Source organism: Podarcis cretensis, assembly GCF_951804945.1.
Source record: "Podarcis cretensis genome assembly, chromosome: 16".
Lineage (NCBI taxonomy): Eukaryota > Metazoa > Chordata > Lepidosauria > Squamata > Lacertidae > Podarcis > Podarcis cretensis.
Genome location: NC_137186.1, coordinates 6133430 through 6144020, shown reverse-complemented (window position 1 = coordinate 6144020; position 10591 = coordinate 6133430).

Here is a 10591-nt window from a genome sequence, read left to right as displayed (position 1 = left end):
TCACAGACCCTCTAAGTATCCCTATTTTTCCAGGGTTGTCCATCCCTGTTTTAGAGAAGCTGTCCCGGTTTCTGATTTCATCCCGGAATGTCCCACTTTTCCTTAGGATGCCCCTCTCCTTCAGCCTCAGCTGTTGTCCAGCCTTTAAAATGGGAACATAACACTGTCCTCGCCTCTCAACAAAATATAAAATAAAATAAATCCTAGATTTGCCGGGGGGGATGAACTATCAGTTGCTAACGTTGGGGCTGTGTATTTAGCTAGCAAGGTGCTGGCAATCCTTCTGGGCCTAGCAGGTGAGACAGCATCCTGTAGACACACACACACACACCCTGGGCATGTAGACAAAGAGTTTTAAGGACCCCCTCCCTCATTTCATAGGGGGTGGGGGGAGGAAAAGGTCTGGGCATCTAATGTCAAGACCATGGGTAGGCAAACGAAGGCCCAGGGGCCGGATCTGGCCCAATCGCCTTCTGGTCTGGGAATCAGCATGCTTTTACATGAGTAGAATGTGTCTTTTTATTTAAAATGCATCTCTGGGTTGTTTGTGGGGCCTGCCTGGTGTTTTTACATGAGCAGAATGTGTGGTTTTGTTTAAAATGCATCTCTGGGTTATTTGTGGGGCATAGGAATTTGTTTATTTCCCCCAAAAAATATATATATATATATATATTGTCCAGCCCCCCACAAGTTCTGAGGGATGGTGGACTGGCCCCCTACTGAAAAAGTCTGCTGACCCCTGGTTAAGAGGGTAGGTGCAGTTTGGACCCCAGCCTCCCAAAATCCAGCAGCCGCTTTGCTTTCTATTATATGGAGGAAATATGTGGAAATATATGGAGAACCAGTGTGGAAGAGGGGTTTAGAGTGCTGAACTAGGCTCTGGGAGACCAGGAGCAGTGGAAGACTTTGGCGTCTCAAATTTCAGCAGGGCCCCGAATTTGTGCCATGCCGAAATTCGTGCAAAATTCGTTCCTCTCGTGCTGCATTCTACACCACGGTTGTGGCAGCCGAACAGTGAAACCACATCAGCCGCTCTACCCTAAAACTGCCTCTGCTGGGTTCAAATCCCCACTTGGTTATAAAGCAGACTTAGGCTGTGGTATTGGGAGCCGGGCACTGCCTCTCTCGGTCTCACCAAGGTGTGGCGCTGTGGGTTAAACCACAGAGCCTAGGACTTGCCGATCAGAAGGTCGGCGGTTCGAATCCCCGTGACGGGATGAGCTCCCGTTGCTCGGTCACTGCTCCTGCCAACCTAGCAGTTCGAAAGCACGTCAAAGTGCAAGTAGATAAATACCAGTAGGTACCACTCCGGCAGGAAGGTAAACGGCGTTTCCATGCGCTGCTCTGGTTCGCCAGAAGCGGCTTAGTCATGCTGGCCACATGACCTGGAAGCTGTACGCCGGCTCCCTTGGCCAATAAAGCGAGATGAGCACTGCAACCCCAGAGCCGGTCACGACTGGACCTAACGGTCAGGGGTCCCTTTACCTTTAGGCTGACGTCTCACCTACCTCACAGGGTTGTTTATTTTATTTTTTAAAAATACCTTTCAATAACAAAACTTAATATCTTTTTTCCATATATATATATATATATATATATATATAAAACCAAACCAAGACTTTTATCTAGATAAAATCAAAACACAAAAGGGAGGGGGAGGGTCAATAGAGAAATAAAAAGTAATGAATAAAAAAACGTGGAAAAGAGAGTTTAAAAGGGAAAGGTAGAAAAATGTTGCTGTGGGGATTAAATGAGGAGGGGGAGAAGAATCGCATGACCCACCTTGGGCTCCTTGAAGGGAAATGATGGGATACCAGTGCAATAAATAAAAGATAAAATAATAAGTTGAGTACTTGGGAACTGTGGCTCTGTATCTGGAATAAGGTTCTTGGGGGGGGGGGGACTCAGAGCCACCCACCAGCTCTCCAGCTGCCAGCTCTCATATCTGATAACTTAAGGTGGTTATCCAACTAAGTTCTGCTTAGTGAAGTCAGTGGGCCTACATGAGTCACACTCATCAACTTCAGTGAGTCTGCTCTGCATAAGACTGTCATTGAAGAGACAAGCCTTAGCATTCATCGGGGTTTTGATTTTGTCTGGAAATCCCATCTGCCATTGAAACTGCCCATTTCTTTGCTCCAGATCCACAGATTACATACAACCTGTCTGCCTTGTGTCCCACAGAACTCAATGAGAGCCATTTGGAGCTCAACCTGTCTCTCTTATCCGCATGACCCGGACACCCTTAAATCTGCATGGCCCCGCCCAGGGCTCCGTTCATCACACTGAAGTGTAACACCGAGACCAGAAGCGGGTTTTGAAAAGAGGGAAATCGTTGCACATGCATTGCAATGGGTTGGTCTAGAGGATCTTTGAGGGTCCCTTCCAACGCTACAATTCTCTGATTCCATGTCCCCCTATCCTCGCTTGAATTAATTCTGAGTGCAGAGGCGTTCATTTTTACCTTCCCTGACCCCTTTCGAATGTCACAGCACCTCCTCCTGAGCCTACGTATTTATTCATTTATTTATGTAGAATTTATAAAGCGCTTGATTGCAGACCAAAAGCTCAAAGCGGTTTACAAAAGAAGAGGAAGATAAAACCCTAACATCATCACTGGAAAGAAATTAGCAGCAGTGATTTCAAAGTCTTTTGAAAAGTGAAAATAGCAATAGACCAAACACGGGAATTAAAACTTGCATCAACTGTCTAAACACCTGAGCAGGCCTGGGTTAAAAAAAAAAAAATGTTTAGCAGGTGCCAAAAGAGTGCAGGGAAAATGTCACTGCTTGATATCAATAGGCAGGGAGTTCCAGGGTATAGGATGAATTCTGAATAAACTGGTGGTATAGAAAGGGCCTTGGTTGAAGAGGCACACACACACCTGTGCACATATTGAAACGAACACATACTCAGAAAGAAACCAAAAACGAGAGCACAGAGAAGGCCCCACTGCATGATATCAAGTGGCAGGGAGTTCCAAAGTTTAGGATGGTTGCTGAATAAACCGGTGGTCTAGAAGGGTCCTTAGCTGCAAGGCACATACACACATGCACCTGTGCACAAATGCAAACAAACACTTATGCAGAAAGAAACCTAAACGTGTGCAATGAAAGTGCTTGCCCGATATCAATAGGCAGGCAGTTCCAAAGGTGCTAAGTGCATTTCCTCCCTGCCTCTGCACATTCAGGATCCTGAATGGGCCTCTGAAGCCGAATTAAGCCCATTCAATGGTGCCTGCATCAGCTCTCTCCTCCACTGGGATATGTTTGTACGTGTGGGTCCTTTGCAACCATCTCTGTGTGTTACCAAACCCAACTTTTGAAACCACAATGAAAGGAAGACAAACACAGCATCTGCAGGGCCTAGTGTTTGGCTTGACAAGGTCACCCACTGAACCACAGCTTTTTAAAAAAAGAAAAACCACATCTTTGCATTCTCCCTCCCTAATTCATTGCCCTCTGATGACTGATTTAAAAGCACACAACACGGATCCAGAGAGAGAGAGAGAGAGAGAGAGGACACGGGATATTTATCATGTTGTATTGACCGACTCGGCCAGGAAAGAACTGGCTTACAAATTAAAATTAAAACATCAAAGTAGGAGCAGTCACGTGTGGGCTCCCCCCCCCCCCAGCCAACATCTACCCCCACCCAATTCTTCCATCCGTTTTGCAATCATATTTGGAAATCGCGATCTGTCTCAATCTTCTCCTTCACCCACCAAAATGCTGATCAAACATAGCTTCCCCCCCCCATGACCTTATTTCAATATCACAGCAATATCCCCCCCACCAAAAAAAAAAAAACCCTGTAAGGATGCTAACGAGTCAAGGGACCTGGGAGGGGAGGTTAAAATAATATATAATGGCTGGAAATGATGGGGGGGGTTGAGAGAGAGTGGTGACCCCCTTTAGGAAATCTTTCCTCCCCGCTTTGTTAGCGTAGCAAAAGAAAGATTCCTGAACCCACCAATTTTCAAAGGCAGCGGGGTAAAATAGTTTTTAAGAGATCTGAAGCGGGGGAGGGGGGAATGAGAGGTTCTCAAAATTCGGAAGCCAGAGGAAGACCCCCAACTCCCCACCCCACGCCTGTCCCACATTTTCCTCGAATGACATATCATAAGCTTCAATTCCAGCCTCTAAATGTCAAAACGCCCTGATTTTCTTTAAAATAAGGGAACCATCTCCAGAAGGCTGAAATTAAAACCTTCCTCAGCACATCCCACACAATCCAGCCTCTCTTTTTAAAAAAAAAAAAAAATGGGTATTTTTAATTTCTGGCATTTCCTTTCCGCCATCCGTTCTCCAGGCTCATCCCGTTCATACAGATGGTGTATGTGGCAAGGAGATTGTTGCCGGGGGCGGGATATCAGAAACAACCTCCCCTGAGTGCCCCCCACACCCCACAATCAAATTATTTGGTGGGCCCTGGGAAGACGGGGGGGGGGGTGTCCAGTCTGCAGAAAGATGAGCGCAGAGTTAAGAACAGCCGCTACCACTAAACACCCCGAATTTGCAATTCTGAACACCCCCAAGGTCATTCCGAGCTCTGTGTGCAAACACTTCGGTCCTTCCGAATTTCAATATCCCCCCCCCCTCCTTTGCAAAGCCGGATATAAATAAAACCTCCCGTAAAACCGAGATGCCAAAGTCAGAAAGCCTTATCTTCCCTTTGCCAACTATGGCTCCCTACATCCTGACAGCCAAGAAAGATGAAGGATGCCATAAGAAACTGGCGAGGGGGGAGGCGAGAGGAAGAGAGACTTGCAGAAATTCAGGCCGAACCCAAAGGCAAGGTTTTCCAGGACAAAATGGCCACAGCACCGAGGGAGAGATGTGGTGGTGTAATTTGGGGGGGGGGGGTTGCCACGCCACCCACCCTCAACAAGGTGGCGGGAAAAGGCAGCCAGGCAGGCACCTTAGGAAGAGAGCGGAGATAACCCTGCTTACCTGCTCCTGTGGTACCCAGACACAGCTCTCCTCCTATCTCAGGCGCTCACCATCAGCCGGCAAAGGATGCTACTGCAACCAGGATGCAGGAGGAGGGGAGGACCAGAGCTGGCGGGAGGGAGCAGCGTTAACACTGCAGCTTCCAACGAGGAGAATGAGGATGGGAGAGTCCATTGTGGCAGGGAGAGGAAGGGAGGGGCGGGCAGGCAAAAGAGAAGGGGTTGGTGGGGTGTGTGTGATGCAGTAAGGGGTTCAGGACCAAGCAATATTGGGCAGATTTGAGGGGAGAGAAAGAGGAAATAATCGGCTCTTCCCCACCCCCTGCGCTCAGTTACCTTCGGTCTCCGTGCTGGAGGACCTTTGCAAGCTCAGGTTTCTGCAGGCTCGGAGATTTTTTTTTTTTTTTTTCGTTTTAACCCCAAAAACGGGAGTCCAAGTGACTAATGGCCTCGTTAGGCAGTTCCAGCTGACGGTGTGGTTTTTCCTTTCTTTTTCTTTCTTTCTTTCCCGGTGGTGCGAAGGGAAAAGCGAAACAGAACAAAAAGGGGGGAAAGCTTTTTGCTGGTAGATTCCCTCCGAAAGTCCCCAGAATGGGGAAGGAAGGGTTAAATGGTGAGGACTTTCCATAAGGACTTATGGAAAGAAATGGAAAGGAAGGGTTTAAATGGATGCGGGTTTAAATTAATCTCGTTTTCTTTTATTTAAGAAAAGATGTTATTCGTTTATTTGTTGCATTTCTGTCCCACCTTTTCGTCTCCAAAGAGCTCAAGGTGACGAACGTGGTTCTACCTTCGTCCTCCTTGAATTCCACACAACAGCCCTAGAGGTAGGTTGAGGTGAGGGGCAGTGACTGCCTCAAGGTCACCAGTGCTGGATTTAGGGCAGTGTGGGCGGTTCCCATGCATAAGGCGACGAGCCGAGGGGGCGCAAAATTGAGAAGACCCATAACTGAGAAGATCCATTTGGGGGTGACAATTTTTGGCTGCACTCAGGGCGCCATATTATGGTGCTGGAGGAGACTCTTGAGAGTCCCATGGACTGCAAGAAGATCAAACCTCTCCATTCTGAAGGAAATCAGCCCTGAGTGCTCACTGGAAGGACAGATCCTGAAGCTGAGGCTCCAATACTGTTGCCACCTCATGAGAAGAGAAGACTCCCTGGAAAAGACCCCGATGTTGGGAAAGATGGAGGGCACAAGGAGAAGGGGGCGACAGAGGACAAGATGGTTGGATAGTGTTTTCGAGGTTACCAGCATGAGTCTGACCAAGCTGCGGGGGGCAGTGGAGGACAGGAGTGCCTGGCGTTCTCTGGTCCATGGGGTCATGAAGAGTCGGACACGACTAAACGACTAAACAACAACAACAGGGCGCCATATTACCAGAGATTATCAAAGTCTGCTCCGAGGTCACCCAGGGTGCGCTTCATGGCCAAGTGGAGATTTGAACCCTGGTCTCTCCTGGATCCAAGTCCTACACTCTAACCACTGCACCACCCTAGCTTTCTGGTTGCGGGGAAGGAAGAAAACAGAACAAGGAAGTTCCTTGGTTGATGTCAGTAGGAATTGATACATAGCCACAGTGCCTCCTCCAACAGGATATTTTAGCCTGCCAGCGGAAGGGAGCCAGTCTAACCTGGTTTGGGAGGCAATCCTATAATCTGGGGCAGCCACAGAAAAGGCTCTGTCCCTTGGGTCACCACCCACTGTGCCTCTGATGTAGATGGGACGAAGGGGAGAGACTCATCCGAGAATATTTGGGCAGGTTTGTATAGGAAGATGCAATCTTCCAAGTAGCCTGGGTCCAAGGCAATATATGCTTAAGACCATGGGTAGGCAAACTAAGGCCCAGGGGCCAGATCCGGCCCAGTTGCCTTCTAAATCCGGCCCGCGGGCGGTCCGGGAATCAGCGTGTTTTTACAGGAGTGGAATGTGTGCTTTTATTTAAAATGCATCTCTGGGTTATTTGTGGGGCATAGGAATTCATTCTTTTTTTTTTTCCTTTCAAAATATAGTCCGCCGCCGCCGCCCCCCCAAGGTCTGAGGGACAGTGGGCCGGCCCCCTGCTGAAAGAGTTTGCTGACCCTTGCTTAAGACCGTCTCTAAGCAGTCTACAGAATAATGAATACAGTGGTACCTCGGGTTAAGTACTTAATTCGTTCTGGAGGTCTGTTCTTAACCTGAAACTGTTCTTAACCTGAAGCACCACTTTCACTAATGGGGCCTCCTGCTGCCGCCGTGCCACCGGAGCATGATTTCTGTTCTCATCCTGAAGCAAAGTTCTTAACCCGAGGTACTATTTCTAGGAGTCTGTAACCTGAAGCATATGTAACCCAAGGTACCACTGTATATTGAAACTGAGAAACTACAATATAATGCACTGCTATCTTAAACAGCACTACAATGCAATGGCTTTAAAGAAGATAATCCCCCCCCCCAAACATTTTGAAACTTCAGAAGGCACAGCATCCTCAGAACCACTCCACTTTGTCATTTAAAAAAAATCAAGTTCCTAGTCCCTGTTGCTCAAAAGAACAGCAGTGAAGTTTCCATTAAAGTGTGAGAGGTCTTCAACCACTGCTATTGAACACCTCTTTGCTCTCTGACTCATGAAACCAAAACAAGACAAAGTCTCCAACTCCACTTCATCCGCATAGTTCGCCCAGATCCTCTGAATTAATCCTTGCTTTCCTGGTGCAGAAATCTTGTGCCCTTGGTATACTACGAGCCTTTGGATGCTCTAAAATGAGAGATGGGAATCCTCTGTCTGGAGGATCCACGTTTCCACAAATAAGATCCTGAATGCTGAAAGCATTTGGAAGATACATAAAGGGGTTTTTCTTCTGTGGGGTTTCTTCCGCGAAGTGGTTGTGTGTGCGTCTTGGCATAAAGGTAAAGGTAAAGGTACCCCTGCCCGTACGGGCCAGTCTTGACAGACTCTGGGGTTGTGCGCCCATCTCACTTAAGAGGCCAGGGGCCAGCGCTGTCCGGAGACACTTCCGGGTCACATGGCCAGCGTGACATCGCTGCTCTGGCGAGCCAGAGCCGCACACGGAAACGCCGTTTACCTTCCCGCTGGTAAGCGGTCCCTATTTATCTACTTGCACCTGGAGGTGCTTTCGAACTGCTAGGTTGGCAGGCGCTGGGACCGAGCAGCGGGAGCGCACCCCGCCGCAGGGATTCGAACCGCCGACCTTTCGATCGGCAAGCCCTAGGCGCTGAGGCTTTAACCCACAGCGCCACCTGCGTCCCTGCGTCTTGGCATAGCCGATGGAATAAACCTGCTTCCCATTTCTGCTGCTAAGTGACAGCTAGGGAGAACCAAAGGTTGGTTCTCTGAGCCGAACCGATGGACTAGTCCTGCCTATCTTTCCCTCCCTCTGCACTGCAGCCTGGTTGGAACTTCAGCCCTCAAGTTCGGGATGGAGAACGATATGATACAATACGGTACAATACAATACAATACAATACAATACAATACAATACAATACAATACAATACAATACAATACAATACAATACAATACGATCGTCTTTATTGTCATTGTCCCATACAGAACAACCAAATCAAAATAAAAATCTACATAAGACATTCAAAACCAACAAGCCTGCTATCCCAGCTATCCCAACCGGGTTAGCCCCCTAAAAACTCTGATACCGCATTTTAAAAATACAATATACTCCCATACAGACTCCTTAAAGGTAAAGGGACCCCTGACCATTAGGTCCAGTCGTGGCCGACTCTGGGGTTGTGGAGCTCATCTCGCTTTATTGGCCGAAGGAGCCCGCGTACAGCTTCCAGGTCATGTGGCCAGCAGGACGAAGCCGCTTCTGGCGAACCAGAGCAGCGCACGGAAACGCCGTTTACCTTCCCGCTGGAGCGGTACCTATTTATCTACTTGCAGTTTGACGTGCTTTCAAACTGCTAGGTTGGCAGAAGCAGGGACCGAGCAACGGGAGCTCACCCAGTCGCGGGGATTCCAACCGCCGACCTTCGGCCAGTCCTAGGCTTCATGGTTTAACCCACAGCGCCACCCACGTCCCTATAAGAGACTCCTTAGGTAAAGGTAAAGGGACCCCTGACCATTAGGTCCAGTCGTGGCTGACTCTGGGGTTGTGGCACTCATCTCACTTTACTGGCCGAGGGAGCCAACGTACAGCTTCCGGGTCATGTGGCCAGCATCCTGAAGCAAAGTTCTTAACCCAAGGTACGATTTCTAGGCCAGCGGAGTCTGTAACCTGAAGCGTATGTAACCTGAGGTACCACTGTATCTGAATCAAGTATTTCCATGGCTTCCCTTGACAGCGTTCTAAGATAGGCTTCCTCAACCTTGGCCCTCCAGATGTTTTTGGCCTACAGCTCCCATGATCCCTAGCTAGCAGGACCAGTGGTCATGGATGATGGGAATTGTAGTCTCAAAACATCTGGAGGAGGGCCGAGGTTGAGGAAGCCTGTTCTAAGATGTCAGCTAAAGGGCAGAATGGGAAACAAGCTTGGAGCTTGAGGACTAGAATCCTTGCTCCGTTTTGAGCTGACTGTGCCCACTCCCTCGCTCCCACGCCATTTATTTGACCCTCCACCTGCTGCGGAGAGTGCGTGGGTAATCTCCACACCCACTCTCCGCTTTTATTTTATTTTAAAGAGCGGTTCTGAAGTGTCGGTTCCGTTCCGAGCGGTAAAACCCCACGGGGGGATTCGGAGCGGCTGCTTTCTCGGCGTAACGAGGAATTATAGCATCCGTGCATGGCCGATAATCGCTCGCTTAATAGCTTTTCCTTCTGCCGCTCGAGGGAGAGGATCTTTAAAGAGCAGCCCTGGCAAAGGAGCCATTTGGCTGCCTTCGCTTGGCTGGCGATGACTCATGGAGGCAGCGGAGATGGATGTCTGGGCTGGGCCAAGGAGGTGGTTTGACGGAGAGGATCTGTCGACGGCTGGCAACAGGCTCTAGGCTAGCGGGAGATGAATGGATGGGGCCTGCAATGGGTCCACAATCTACCGAGGGAATCCCTCCAGCTGTACAGCCTACCAGCAAAATCCATGGTGGGAGGCAATGGAACAGATTGCCTTGGAAGGGACACAATCTTCTTCCTAAACAGAGGATGGCTGGCCATCTGTTGGGGACCTGTTAGCTGTGATTCCTGTGATGACCTTCGAGGGTCCCTTTCATAGCTATGATAATACTAGAAAACTTATTTACAGACATTAGTTTACATGACATTTCCTCAGGCTAAGTTCCCGTTTCCAATCAAACTTCACATTTAACGCTGTCTGTCACTGAGGCAGCTCCTGAACATGCAAGCAGACGGCTCCTTGATAGGCCCATGACAGGGCTGATGTAGAATCATAGAATCCTAGAGTTGGAAGAGACCACAAGGGCCATTGAGTCCAACCCCCTGCCAAGCAGGAAACACCATCAGAGCACTCCTGACATATGGTTGTCAAGCCTCTGCTTAAAGACCTCCAAAGAAGGAGACTCCACCACACTCCTTGGCAGCAAATTCCACTGTCAAACAGCTCTTACTGTCAGGAAGTTCTTCCTAATGTTTAGGTGGAATCTTCTTTCTTGTAGTTTGGATCCATTGCTCCGTGTCTGCTTCTCTGGAGCAGCAGAAAACAACCTTTCTCCCTCCTCTATGTGACATCC